Source organism: Cupressus sempervirens, chromosome 3 (assembly GCF_028749045.1).
Source record: "Cupressus sempervirens isolate cs-2001-9-10 chromosome 3, ASM2874904v1, whole genome shotgun sequence".
NCBI classification, from domain to species: Eukaryota; Viridiplantae; Streptophyta; class Pinopsida; order Cupressales; family Cupressaceae; genus Cupressus; species Cupressus sempervirens.
The window spans coordinates 400,618,570-400,635,550 of record NC_143120.1 but is presented as its reverse complement, the minus strand read 5'-3'; positions in this window follow the sequence as shown (position 1 = coordinate 400,635,550).

The window sequence follows — 16,981 nt, the reverse complement described above, 5'->3', positions numbered from 1 at the left end:
GTACAGGAACAAGAAAGAAGATGATAGCAAAGACTATAAGGAGAAAGGCAAAAGATGCTACATTGTTGAAGAAGATTCTAATGAGAATGATGATGAAGTAGTCTACGTAGCCATGAAGGATGAATCAGATAAAGATGAAGATGCAGCAACAACATTGGTTACCTGTGTGAACAAGAATGAAAAGCAGATCATAGACAATGGATGCTCACATCACATGACGTGGGATAAAAGTAAGTTCATTACCTTTACTCAAAATGATGGAAATAGTGTTAGATTTGGTAATGATGCCCCATGTCAAATCAAAGGAAAACACTCTATTAAGCTCACAGAGAAAATTTCATGTGATAATGCATACTATGTTGAAGGATTGAACTACAACTTGTTGAGTGTATCATAGTTAGGCAATGTAGGTTGCAAAGTTGAACTTGGAAACAAAATTGCTAAGATCTATGACACTAATGGAAACCTAATAGGAAAAGGTGAAAAAACTATGAGTAGTCTATTTTATCTTGATATGAAAGATGCAACATGTCTTGTTGTTAAACTTGATGATGTATGGTTGTGGCATAAAAGGTTGTGTCATGTTAACTTTGATGCTTTGGTTAGCATTAGCAAAAAGAACAAAGTGAGAGGATCGCCCAAGTTGAAGAAACCTGAAAATAATATGTGCAAACAATGTCAACTAGGGAAGATGACTAAGTCTACTTTTAAAAGAAAAAAATACACTTCCAATGAAGTACTAGAGTTAGTTCATACAAACTTATGTGGTCCAATAGAAGTGCAAAGCTACCTAGGAGATAGATACATAATGCTATTTGTAGATGACAATTCCAAGATGATGACTGTTATGTTTTTGAAGCAAAACTCTAATGCATTTTAAATGTTTAAGTTGTATTTGGCCAGAGTTGAGAAGGAAATAGGAAAGAACTTGAAATGCCTAAGGTTAAACAGAGGAGGTGAGTTCACATCAAAAGAATTTGAAATATTTTGCAATGACAGAGGTATCAAAAGGAAAACATCAGCACCAGGAACTCCACCATAGAATGGTATTGTTGAAAGAAGGAATTGGTCAGTGATTGACTATGCTAGAACTTTAATGATGGAGAAAAATGTTGCAGTAAAGTACTAGAAAGAAGTCGTAAGTATTGCAGTCTACACACTGAATAGAGTTTAAGTGAAGAAAGGTACAAATACAACACCTTTTGAACTATGGTATGATCACTCGCATAATGTTAAACATTTCAAAGTATTTGGTTGTAAATGCTATATTCTTAAAGATACTAGAAATTGCAAGTTTGATGCAAAAAGTGATGAAGGCATATTCCTTGGATACTCCACTAGAAGTAAGGCATATAAATGTTTGAACACTAACACTAATAAAATTGTGGAGAGTGCAAATATAAATTTTGATGAACATGCAGAAATTTAGATTGATGAATTCAAGCAACTAGAGGATTATAGATCCTTTGTATACTTCTATGAAGGAATGACTGTTGAAGACAATGTTGCAAATCAAGTTGGGAATTAGCAACAAATTTCAATATTTTTCAAGTCTCAGCCTGTGAATGCCAAGCTGCATTCAGAAGTGAAGCTACAAAATGTAGAAAACGCACATTCTGGTTCTGAAAATAGTACATATGAGAGGGATGATGAATTACCAGATGAAGAAGAACAAAATGACTCTGAAGCTGAAGGACCAAACATGGAAAGAAGGTCAGAACCAAGGTTAGCCAAGTATGTGAGAAGACATCACCTTGTACATCAAATCATTGGTGACAAGGATGCCAAACCTATGACAAGAAATAGACTAAGGAATGAATCATGTCTGCTGAGCAAGGTTGAACCTAAAATAGTGAAAGATGCACTACAGGATCATGACTGGTATAAAGCCATGGAAGAGGAGATAGATTAGATTGAGAAGAAAAAAACATGGTATCTAGTTCCTAGACTAGCTGATAAGAATGTGATTGGTACCAAATGGCTGTTTAGAAACAAAGTTGATGAGAATGGTGAGATAACAAGAAACAAAGCTAGACTAGTTTGCAAAGGCCATGCACAAGAAGAAGGACTTGATTATGGGGAAATATTTTCCCCTGATGCAACAATGGAAGGAGTAAGAACATTACTTGCATATGCTACATACAAAGGTTTCAAAGTCTACCAAATGGATGTGAAGTTTTCTTTTCTGAATGGTATATTGGAAGAGGAAGTCTACATAGAACAACTTGAGGGATTTGTTGATGAGAAGAGCAAGAACATGGTCTGCAAACTGCACAAAGCACTTTATGGATTGAAACAAGCACCTAGAGCATGGTATGAGAGGTTGTACAAATATCTTGTGAAAATAGGATTTGAAAGAACAGGTGACAATAGCAACTTGTACATCAAAGCTGAAGAAGGTAAAGACATTTTGATATCAGAAATCTTTGTTGATGATATAATATTTGGAGAAAAATATGTTTTATGCAAAGATTTTGCTGATCAAATGAAGCATGAATTTGAGATGTCAGTGTTTGGAGAAATCAAATTCTTTGTTGGTTTACAAGTACATCAATTGAAGTATGGCATATTTGTGACTGAATCCAAATACATTAAGGAGATACTCAAAATGTTTGGGTTGGAAGACTCAAAACTAGTCAGCACACCAATGGCAATGGGTCATAAGTATCTAAGAATGATGAGTCAGCTAAAGTAAATTAGACATTGTATAGGTCAATGATTGGAAAGTTGTAATATGTTGTACATCGTAGACTAGACATTGCATTAGTTGTTGGAATAGTAGCAAGCTTTTTTGCAAATCCAAGAGAAAATCACTTAATGGCAGTGAAGAAAATACTAAGATACCTAAAAGGAACAGATGACTTTGGTTTGTACTACCAGAGTAGTGAAAAATTTGTACTGAGAGCCTACACTGATGCAGATTGGGGAGGTAATATTGATGATAGAAAAAGCACCAATGGAGGAGCACTTTTCTTATGAAAAAGGTTGATTACATGGACTAGCAAAAAGCTAAGTTGCACCTCATAGGCCACTGCTGAAGCTGAATATGTGGTAGGTGCTATAAATTGCACCAATATTGTATGGGTCAAACATTTGCTGCAAGATATGAAGGAAGAGGTAAATGAGCCTATGATAGTCTATTGTGATAATACAAGTGCTATCAACATATCAAAGAACCCTATAATGCATGCCAAAACCAAACATATTGCAATCAAGTATCACTATGAAAGAGAGTTGGTGGAAGACAAACAAGTGAAGATGGAATATGTTAGCTCAAAAGAACAAATTGCTAACATCTTCACAAAAGCATTACCTAAAGATGCTTTTGAGTATCTTAGAGGTAATTTAGGAGTAGTTCCCCTAGCCAAGGCTACTTCAAGCAAAAGAAAGACTGCCTTGCATCAAATAAGCTAAATGATTGAAGATTTTACACATTGATGCAGAGGATGTTTACTTTAGGATTCATTCCTGAAGTAGTAGGAGGGTATGTGCAGGATCATGGTGTGCCAAAAAGTGGCAATGTGAAAAAAATACAATTTGAACACGTCTAAAAGCACTTCAAAATCCCCTCTGACTTTTTTTCACCTATCTAGGTACCAAACTTGGAAATTAAGGCCCAAACCTTATCGGATATCCAATTTGAGATCGGATATCCAATATGAGATCTGATATCCGATCTCATATCGGATATCCAATATGAGATCTGATATTTGATCTCATATCAGATATCGGATCTCATATCGGATATCCGATATAAGATCCAATATCCGATATCAGTGGCATAAAAATTGGAGGGAAAAGGCACAAAAATTAGAGGAAAAAATAAATTTGTAAGTGATATAACTAATTTGAGTTATGAAATGTGTAAAGATATAATATATAACCTATAAATATATAATATAATAACATAACTATTATATATAAAATAATATATAATCTATATATTATATAATAATATAATATTATATATATATATATATATATATATATATATATATATATATATATATATATATATATATATATATATATATATATATATATATATATATATATAACGTAATGTAAAGATATAATATATAATCTATTAATATATATAATAATTTATTATGTTATTATTATTATTATTATTATCTATAAATATAATATATATTATTATTATTTTTACTATATTTTAATTAAATATAATAATGTAATATATTATATATATGTTATTAATACATATTATTATTATTATCATATATAAATTATAATCTATAATATATTATTATTATTATTATCATATGTAAATTATAATATATAATATATTATGTTATTATTATTATAATCTATAAATTATATATATATGATTGTTATACTATATTATTATTATTTTTACTATATTATTTCTAGTGGAGTCATTTATATGGGTTAAAAGGGCTCACAGGATGACTTATGACCCCTTTCGACACATTCCATGATGACATATGTCCCTAAGGGATCCTTGGACCCCTAGGGACATATTAGAATAGTTTATATGGGTTGAAGGGGGTCACCGGATGACCTCTGAACCCTTTCGACATATTACAAGATGACATTTGTCCCTAGGCGTCCTAGAAAACTTAGAGAAATATTAGAATCTTCATATGGGTCTAAGGGGGTCATAGGGTGACCAATGACTACCTTCGACACATTCAACGATGAAATATGTCCTTACGGGTCCTAAGACCCCTAGGGACATATTAGAATCATTCATATGGGTCGAAGCGGATCATAGAGTGACATATGACCCCCTTCGACACATTCCACGATGACATATGTCCCTAAGGGTCCTAAGACCCCTAGGGACATATTAGAATCTTTCATATGGTTTGAAGGGGGTCATAGGGTGAACTATGACCCCCTTCGACACATTATATGACAACATATGTCCCTAGGAGTCCTAAGACACCTAGGGACATATTAGAATGCTTCATATGGGTCAAAGGGGGTCATAGGTTGACCTATGACCCCCTTCAACCCATTAAATGATCACATATGTCTCTAAGGGTCCTAGGATCCCTAGGGACATATTAGAATCATTCTTATCGGTCAAAAGGGCTCATAGGGTGACCTATGACCCCGTTTGACCCATTAGATGATGACATATGTCCCTAAGGGTCCTAGGACCCCTAGAAACATATTAGAATCGTTCTTATGGGTCAAAGGGGGTCATAGGTTGACTTATGACCCTCTTCGACACATTACATGATGACATATGTCCCTAGGGGTCCTAGGACACCTAGGGACATATTAGAATGTTTCATATGGGTCAAACAGTGTCATAGGTTGACTTATGACCCCCTTCGACCCATTAAATGATGACATATATAGCTAGGGGTCCTAGGAACCCTAGGGACATATTACAATTGTTCTTATGGGTCAAAGGGGGTCATAGGTTGACATATAACCCCCTCTGACCCATTATATGATGACATATGTCCCTAGGGGTCCTAGGAACCCTAGGGACATATTAGAATGTTTCATATAGGTCAAAGGGGGTCATAGGTTGACCTATCACCTCCTTCGAACCATTAAATGACAACATATATCCATAGGGGTCCTAGGACCTCTAGGGACATATTAGAATCTTTGACCCATTACATGACGATATATGTCCCTAGGGGTCCTAAGATCCCTAGGGACATATTAGAATCATTCATATGGGATAAAAGGGGTCGTAGATTGACCTATGACCCCGTTCGACCCATTACATGATGACATACATCCTTAGGGGTCCTAAGATCTTTCGAGACATATTAGAATCATTCATATGGGTCAAAGGGGGTCATAGGTTTACCAATGACCCCATTTGACCCATTAAATGATGACATATGTCCCTACCGATCTTAGGACCCCTAGGAACATATTAGAATTGTTCTTATGGATCAACGGCGGTCATAGGTCAACCTATGACCCCCTTCAACCAATTAAATGATGACATTTGTCCCTAGGGGTGCTAGGACCCCTAAGGACATATTAGAATTGTTCTTATGGGTCAAAGGGGGTCATAGGTTGACCTATAACCCCCTTCGACCCATTACATGACAAAATATGTCCCTAGGGGTCCTCAGACCCCTAGGGACATATTAGAATCCTTCAAATCGATCAAAGGAGGTCATACCCTATGACCCCCTTCAACCCATTACCTAACAACATATGTCCATAGGGGTCCTAGGACCCCTAAGGACATATTAGAATGCTTCAAATGGGTCAAAGCGGGTCATAGGTTGACATATCACCCATTTCAACCCATCAAATGACGACATATATCCCTAGGGGTCCTAGGACCCCTAGGGACATATTAGAATCATGTTTATGGCTCAAAGGGGGTCACAAGTTAACCTTTGACCCACTTCGACATATTACATGGTGACATATGTCCCTAGGGGTCCTAGGACACCTAGGAACATATTAGATTCGTTCATATGGGTCAAAGGGGGTCAGAGGTTGACCTATGACCCCCTTCGACCCATTAAATGATGACATATGTCTCTAGGGGTCCTAGGAGCCCTAGGGACATATTAGAATCATTTTTATAGGTCAAAGGGGGTCATAGGTTGACTTATGACCTGCTTTGACCAATTACATAATGACATATTTCCCTAGAGGTCCTAAGACCCCTATGAATGTCTTAAAATTGTTCATAACCCATTACATGATGACATATGTCCCTAGGAGTCCTATGACCCCTAGGGACATATTAGAATCTTTCATATATGTCTAAGGGGGTCATAGGTTGACCTATGATCCCGTTCGACGAATTATATGATGACATATGTCTCTAGGGGTCCTAGGACCCGTAGGGACATATTAGAATCGTTTATATTGATCAAAGGGGCTCATATGTTGATCTATGACCCGCTTCGACCTATTAAATGATGACATATGTTCTTAGGGGTCTTAGGACCCCTAGGGATATATTATAATCATTCGTATGGGTCAAAGGGAATCATAGGTTGACTTATGACCACCTTCAACACATTACATGATGACATATGTCCCTAGGGGTCTTAGGACCCTTAGGGACATATTAGAATGCTTCATATGGGTCAAACAGGGTCATATGATGACCTATGACCCTCTTTTACCCATTAAATGACAAGATATGTCCCTAGGGGTCCAAGGACACCTAGGGACATATTGGAATTGTTCTTATGGGTCAAAGGGGGTCATAAGTCAAACCATTACATGATGACATATGTCCTTAGGGATCCTAGGACCCCTACAGACATATTAGAATGCTTCATATGGGTCAAAAGGGTTCATAGCTTGACTTATGACCCCCTTCGACGCATTAAATAATGACATATGTCCCTAGGTGTCCTAAGACACCTAGGGACATATTAGAATGCTTCATATGGGTCAAAAGGTGTCATAGGTTGACCTATGACCCCCTTCGACCTATTAAATAACAACTTATATCCTTAGGGGTCCACCCCTAGGGACATATTAGAATCATTCTTATGGGTCAAAAGGGGTTATAGGTTGACCTATGACCCCCTTCTACCTATTACATGAAAGGAGGTCATAGGTTGACCTATGACCCCCGTCGACCTATTACATGATACCCCCTTTGACCCATAAGAATGATTCTAATATGTTCCTAGGGGTCCTAGGACCCCTAGGGACATATTAGAATCATTCTTATAGGTCAAAGGGGGTTATAAGGTGATGTATGACCCCATTTGACCCATTAAATGATGACATATGTTTGTAGGTGTCCTAGGACCACTACAGACATATTAAAATCATTTTTATGTGTCAAAGGGGCTCATAGGTTGACCTATGACCCCTTCCGACCCATTAGATGATGACATATGTCGCTAGGGATCCTAAGACCCCTAGGGACATATTAGAATCATTCTTATGGGTCAAAGAGGGTCATAGGTTGACCTATGATCTCCTTCGACCCATTACATGATGACATATGTCCCTAGGGGTCCTAAGACCCCAAGGGACCTATTAGAATTCTTTTAATAGGTCAAAAGGGGTCATAGGGCGACCTATCACCCCCTTCGACCCATTACCTAATGACATATGTCCATAGGGATCTTAGGACCCTTAAGGACATAGTAGAGTGCTTCATATGGGTCAAAGGGGGTCATAGGTTGATCTATGACCTCCTTCAACCCATTAAATGATGACATAAGACCCCTAGGAACATATTAGAATCATTCTTATGGCTCAAAGGGGGTCATATGTTAACCTATGACACCCTTTGACATATTACATAATGACATATTTCCATAGGGGTCCTAGGACCCCTAAGAACATATTAGATTCATTCATATGGGTCTAAGGAGGTCATAGTTTGACCTATGACCCCCTTCGACCCATTACATGATGACATATGTCCCTAGGGGTCCTATGACCTATAAGGAAAAATTAGAATCCTTCTTATAGGTCAAAGAAGGTCATAGGTTGACTTATGACCCACTTCGACACATTACATGACCACATATGTCCCTAGGGGTCCTAGGACACCTAAGGACATATTAGAATGCTTCATATGGGTCAAAGGGTGTCATAGGTTGACCTATGACCCCATTCAAGCCATTAAATGATGACATATATAGCTAGGGGTCCTAGGACCCCTAGGGACATATTACAATCGTTCTTATGGGTCAAAGGGGGTCATAGGTTGACCTATAACGCCCTCTGACCCATTACATGATGACATATGTCCCTAGGGGTCCTAGGACCCCTAGGTACATATTAGAATGCTTCATATGGGTCAAAGGGAATCATAGGTCAACCTATGACCCCCTTCAACTCATTAAATGACAACATATATCCCTAAGGGTTTTAGGACTCTTAGGGACATATTAGAATCTTTGACCCATTACATGACGACATATGTCTCCAAGGGTTCTAGGATCCATCGGGACATATTAGAATCATTCATATGAGTTAAAAGGGGTCATAGATTGACCTATGACACCGTTCGACCCATTACATGATGACATATGTCCTCAGGGGTTCTAGGATCCCTGGGGACATATTAAAATCGTTTGTATGGGTCAAAGGGGGTACTAGGGACTTATGTCCCTATGAGTCATAGGGACTTATTGGAATCGTTCTTATTGGTCAAAGGGGTCATAGCTTGACCTATGACCCCCTTGGACACATTACATGACGACATATGTCCCTAGGGGTCCTAGAACCCCTAGAGACATATTAGAATAGTTCTTATGGGTTAAAGGGGCTAATAAGGTGACCTATGAACCCCTTTGACCTATTACATGATGACATATGTCCTAGGGATATATTATAATCGTTCTTATGGGTGTAAGGGGGTCATAAGTTGATTTATGACCCACTTCGACACATTACATGATGACATATGTCCCTAGGAGTCCTAAGACCTTTAGGGACATATTAGAATGCTTCATATGGGTCAAAGGTTGTCATAGGTTCACCTATGACCACTTAAAACTCATTAAATGATGACATATGTACCTAGCGGTCCTAGGACCCCTAAGAACATATTAGAATCGTTCTTATGGGTCAAAGGGGATCATAGGTTGTGCTATGACCCCCTTTGACCTTTTAAATGATGACATATGTCCCTAGGGGTCCTAGGACCCCTAGAGACATATTCGAATCATTCTAATGGGTTCAAGGGGGTCATAGGTTGAACTATGACCCCTATGACCCCTTTTGACAGATTACATGATGAAATATGTCCCTAGGTGTCTTAGGACCCCTAGGGACATATTAGAATTGTTCATATGGGTCAAATGGGGTCATAGTTTGACCTATGACCCCCTTCGACCTATTACATGACAACATATGTCCCTAGGGGTCTTAGGATCACTAGGGACATATTATAATCATTCATATGGGTCAAAGTAGCTCATAGGTTGATTTATGACCTCCTTCGACTCATAAGAACAATTCTAATATCTACCTAGGGGTCTTAGGACCCCTAAGAACATATGTCATCATTTAATAGGTCGAAGGGGATCATAGGTACCCCTATGGGCCCCTTTGACCCATAAGAACTATTCTAATATGTCCCTAAGGTTCCTAAGACCCCTAGGGACACATGTCATCATGTAAAGGGTCAAAGGGGATCATATGTCAACCTATGAATCCCTTTGACCCATAAGAACGATTCTAATATGTCCCTAGGGTTACTAGGACCCCTTTGGATATATGTCATTATGTAATTTGTCGAAGAGGGTCATAGATCAACCCATGACCCCCTTTGACCCATAAGAAGAATTCTAATATGTCCCTAGGGGTCCTAGGACCCCTAGAGACATATATCATCATGTAATGGGTCAAAGGGAGTCATAGGACAACCTACGACCCCCTTTGACCCATATGAACAATTCTAATATGTCCCTAGGTGTCCTATGACCCGTAGGGACATATGTCATCATGTAATGGGTCAAAGGGGGTCATAGGTTGACCTATGACCCTTTTTGACCCATAAGAATGATTCTAATATGTCCCTAGGGGTCCTAGGACCCCTAGGGACATATGTCATCATGTAATGGGTTGAAGGGTGTCATGGGTCACCTTATGACCACCTTTGACCCATAAGAATGATTCTAGGACCCCTAGGGACATATGTCATCATGTAATGCGTTGAAGGGGTCATGGGTCAACCTATGATCCCCTTTGACCCATAAGAACAATTCAAATATGTCCCTAGGGGTCGTAGGGACATATGTCATCATGTAATGGGTCAAAGGGTGTCATAGGTCAACCTATGACCTCCTTTGACCCATATGAACAATTTTAATTTGTCCTTAGCAGTCCTAAGACCCCTAATTTCATCTTTTAATGGGTCGAAGGGGATCATAGGTTAACCTATGACCCCCTTCGATCCATATGAACAATTCTAATATGTCCCTAATGGACCTAGGACCCCTAAGGACATATGCCATCATGTAATGTGTCGAAAGGGGTCATAGGTCAACCTATGACCCCCTTTGACCCATAAGAATGATTCTCATATGTTTCTAGGGGTCTTCAAGATATATGTCATTATGTAATGGGTCAAAGAGGGTCATTGGTCAACCTATGAACCCCTTTGACCCATATGAACAATTCTAATATGTCCCTAGGTGTCCGAGGACCCCAATGGACATATGTCATCATTAAATAGGTCGAAGGGGGTCATAGGTCAACCTATGACCCTCTTTGATCCATATGAACAATTCTAATATGTCGCTAGGGGTCCTAAGACCCCTAGTGACATATGTCATCATTGAATGGGTCGAAGGGGTTCATAGGTCAACCTATGATCTCCTTTGATCCATATGAACAATTCTAATATATCCCTACGGGTCTTAGGACTCTTAGGGACATATGTCATCATTTAATGGGTCAAAGGGGGTCCTAAGACACCCTATGACCCCTTTTGACTCATATGAATGATTCTAATATGTCTTTAGGGGTCATAAGACGCGTAAGGAAAAATGTCTTCATGTAATGGATCAAAGGGTGTCATAGGTCAACCTATGACCCCCTTTGATCCATAAGAAGGATTCTAATATGTCTCTAGGGGTCCTAGGACCCCTTTGGACATATGTCATCATGTAATGTGTCGAAGGGGGTCATAGGTCAACCTATCACCCCCTTGGACCCATAAGAAACATTCTAATATGTCCCTAAGGGGTTGTATGACTCCTAGGGACATATGTCATCATGTAATGGATCAAAGGGGGTCATAGGTCAACCTATGACCCCCTTAGACCTATAAGAACGATTCTAATATGTCCCTAGGGTTTCGAGGACCCTTAGGGACATATGTCATCATGTAATAGTTCGAAGCGGGTCATAGGTCAACCTATGACCACCTTTGATCCATAAGAATGATTTTAATATTTCCCTAGGGGTCGCAGGACCCCTAGGGACATATGTCATCATGTAATGCGTCGAAGGGGGTCATAGGTCAACCTATGACCCCCTTTGTCCCATAAGAACGATTCTCATATGTCTCTAGGGGTTATGGGACCCCTAGGGACAAATTTTGTCATTTAATGGGTCAAAAGAGATCATAGATCAATCTATGACCCCCTTCGATCCATATAAATAATTCTAATGTCTCTGGGGGTCCTAGGACCCATAGGGACATATGTCATCATGTAATGTGTCGAAGGGGGTCATAGATCAACCTATGACACCCTTTGACTCATAAGAACGATTCTCATATGTCCTTATGGGTCCTAGGGACATATGTCATCATGTAATGGGTCAAAGGGGGTCATAGGTCAACCTATGACCCCCTTTGACTCATATGAACAATTCTAATATGTCCCTAGGGGTCCTAGGACCCCTAGGAACATATGTCATCATTTAATGAGTCAAAGAGGTTCATAGGTCAACTTATGACCTCCTTTGATCCAAATGAACAATTCTAATATGTCCCTAGGGGTCCTAGAAGGCTTAGTGACATATGTCATCATTTAATGGGTCGAATGAGGTCATAAGTCAACCTATGACCCCCTTTGACCTATATGAACAATTCTAATATGTCCCTAGGGGGTCCTAGGAACCCTAGGGACATATGTCATCATTTAATGGGTCAAAGGGGGTCATAGGTCAACTTATGACCTCCTTTGATCAAAATGAACAATTCTAATATGTTCCTAGGGGTCCTAGAAGGCCTAGTGACATATGTCATCATTTAATGGGTCGAATGAGGTCATAGGTCAACCTATGACCCCCTTTTACCCATATGAATAATTCTAATATGTCTTGAGGTGTCCTATGACCCGTAGGGACATATTTCATCATGTAATGTGTCAAAGGGGGTCATAGGTCACCCTATGACCTCCTTTGACCCATATGAATGATTCGACTATGTCTCTAGGGGTCCTAGGACCCCTAGGGACATATTTCATCTTTTAATGGGTCAAAGAGGGTCATATGTCACCTTTTGACCCCCTTTGACCCATAATACCAATTCGAATATGTCCCTAAGGGTCCTAGGACCGCTAGAGACATATATCGTTGTTTAATAGGTCAAAGAGGGTCATAGGTCACCCTATGACCCCCTTTGACCTATATGAACGATTCGAATGTCCTTAGGGTTCCTAGGACCCTTAGGGAGATATGTCATCATTTAATGGGTCAAAGAGGGTCATAGGTTATCCTATGACCCCATTTGACCCATATTACCCATTCGAATATGTTCCTAGGGGTCCTAGGGACATATGTCATCATTTAATGGGTCGAATGGGGTCATAGGTCACCCTATGACCCCCTTTGACCCATATGAACAATTCAAATATGTCTCTAGGGGTCTTAAGACCCCTAGGGACATATGTCATCGTTTCATGGGTCAAAGTAGGTCATACGATTCGAATATGTCCCCCTTTGACCCCTATGACCCCCTTTGACCCATATTACACATGGGTAAAAGCACAGATCTGTGTCACCATTTGTGATACAAAAACCTATTTTGGTCATATCTCATTTCTCTATCAAAACTCAAATTTTTAAAAAAACTAAAAATACCCATTTCTAGATCTTAAATTCAATATCATCATTATATAAATTTTTGAGTGTTTTGATTAGTTATAATATGTTATAATCTCAAAATATTATAAGTCAATATTTCAAAATTTCAAAAGATGCTCTCTCAAAAAATGAAAAAAAATAGTAAATCATATGAAAAAATTGAAAAAATTATATTTATCACTAGAGGAGAGAATCCTGTTAACGAATATGTAATTTTTTTTCAAGAAGGTATAGATTTGATAGGAAAGTTTTGACGGGAGATAAAAACTATTGGATTCTGACAAGGTCGAACTTGAGTACTTATAACAAAGAAAATATATATCAAAAATAATTATTTCTTTTTTTGTTCACTAGCTATACATGTCATCTATAAAATATTTTCAAATCAAAACAAAAAAAGATGATTTGCACATACTTGTTTGATGGGCACTACATCCTATATTTTTTACAGTTAAAAAAGGGACTTAAAAATAAAATAAAATGAATAATTCTTAGTCAAAAAATTATAAAAATTATAGGCATAAAATTCATACAATTCTACACATTTCATCGGTTTACATCATCTTCATATTTTAAACACAAATACAATTTTTTTTGTCATTAATGTTGAACTATCACATTCTGATATCACATTTCTTTATAAAAGGTGACACAAGTTTGTGCTTTTACCCCCATTCGAATATGTCCCTAGGGGTCCTACGACCTCTAGCGACATATATCATTTTTTAATGGGTCAAAGAGGGTCATAGGTTACCCTATGACCCCCTATGACGCATATGAACGATTTGAGTATGTCTCTATGGGTCCTAGGACCCTTAGGGACATATGTTGGCGTTTAATGGGTCAAAGGGTTTGACCCATATGAATGATTCGAATATGTCCCTAGGGGTCCTAAGACCCCTAGGGACATATGTCATCGTTTAATGGGTCAAAGAGGGTCATAGGTCACCCTATGACCCCCTTTGACCCATATTACCCATTCGAATATGTCCCTAGGGGTCCTAGGAACCCTAATGACATATTTCATCGTTTAATGGGTCAAAGAGGGTCATAGGTCGCCATATGACCCCCTTTGAACCATATTACCCATTCAAATATGTCCTTAAGGATCCTAGGAACCCTAGAGATATATATCATCATTTAATCAATCAAAGAGGGTCATAGGTCACCCTATGACCCCCTCTGACTCATATGAATGATTCGACTATGTCCCTAGGGGCCCTAGGACCCCTAGGGACATATGTCATCATTTAATGGGTCAAAGGGGGTCTCAGGTCACACTATGACCTCCTTTGACCCATATGAACGATTCAACTATGTCCCTAGGGGTCCTAGTACCCCTAGGGACATATGTCATCATTTAATCGGTCAAAGAGGGTCATAGGGTGACCTATGACCCCCTTTGACCCATAATACCTATTCGAATATGTCCCTAGGGGTCCTAGGACCCCTAGAGACATATATCATCGTTTAATGGGTCAAAGAGGGTCATAGGTCACCCTATGACCCCTTTTGACCCATATGAACGATTCGAATATATCCGTAGGGGTCCTAGGACCCCTAGGGACATATGTCGTCATTTAATGGGTCAAAGAGGGTCATAGGTTACCCTATGACCCCATTTGACCCATATTACTCATTCCAATATGTCCCTAGGGGTCCTAAGACCCCTAGGGACATATGTCGTTGTTTAATGGGTCAAAAGGGGTTATAGACCTATGACCCCCTTTGACCCATATGAACGATTCGAATATGTTGGTAGGGGTCCTAGGACCCCTAGGGACATATGTCATCATTTAATGTGTCAAAGGGGGTCATAGGTCACCCTATGACCCCCTTTGACCCATATGAACGATTCAAATATGTCCCTAGTGGTCCTAGAACTCCTAGGGACATATGTCGTCATTTAATGGGTCAAAGAGGGTCATAGGTCACCCTATGACCCCCTTTGACCCATATTACCCATTCGAATATGTCCCTAGGGGTCCTAGAACCCCTAGAGACATATATCGTCATTTAATGGGTCAAAGAGGGTCATAGGTCACCCTATGACCCCTTTTGACCCATATGACTGATTCGACTATGTCCCTACGGGTCATAGGACCCATAGGGACATATGTCATCGTTTAATGGGTTAAAGGAGTTTATAGGTCACCCTATGACCCGTTTTGACCCATATGAACGAGTCAAATATGTCCCTAGGGGTCCTAGCACCCTTAGGGAGATATGTCATCACTTAATGGGTCAAAGAGGGTCATAGGTCACCCTATGACCCCCTTTGACCTATATTACCATTTGAACATGTCCCTAGGGGTCCTAGGACCTCTCGAGACATATGTCATCATTTAATGGGTCAAAGGGGGTCATAGGTCACCCTATGACCCCCTTTGACCCATATGAATGATTCGACTATGTCCCTAGGTGTCCTAGGACCCCTAGGGACATATGTCATCATTTAATGGGTCAAAGGGGGTCATAGGTCACCCTATGACCCCCTTTGACCCATATGAACGATTTAGTTATGCCCCTAGGGGTCGTAGGACCCCTAGGGACATATGTCATCATTTAATGTGTCAAAGGGTGTCATAGGTCACCTTATGACCCCCTTTGACCCATATGAATGATTCGAATATGTCCCTAGGGGTCCTAGGACCCCTAGGGACATATGTCGTCGTTTAATAGATCAAAGAGGGTCATAGGGTGACCTATGACCCCCTTTGACCCATTATACCCATTCGAATATGTCCCTAGGGGTCCTAGGACCCCTAAAGACATATATCGTCATTTAATGGGTCAATGAGGGTCATAGGATCTTTGACCCATATAAATGATTCGACTATGTCCCTAGGGGTCCTAGGACCCCTAGGGACATATGTCGCCGTCTAATGTGTCAAAGGGGGTCATAGGTCACCCTATGACCCCCTTTGACCCATATGAACGATTCGAATATGTCCCTAGGGGTCCTAGGACCCCTAGGGACATATGTAGTCATTTAATGGGTCAAAGAGGGTCATAGGTCACCCTATGACCCCCTTTGACCCATATTACCCATTCGAATATGTCTCTAAGGGTCCTAGGACCCCTAGAGACATATATCGTCGTTTAATGGGTCAAAGAGGGTCATAGGTCACCCTATGACCCCCTTTGACTCTTATATATTAATGATATACATATATATTAATAACATACATATTAATATAATTATATATATATATATATATATATATATATATATATTACATTATTATATTTAATGAAAATATTACGTTATTATATAGATATATTAATAACATACATATTAATATAATAATATTTATAATATATATTATATTTAATAAAAAATATTACATTTTTATATATATATATTATATTATTATACATATTAATATAATAATATATAATACATATTACATTTAATGAAAATATTACGTTATTGTATATATTAATAACATACATATTAATATAATAATATATAATATGT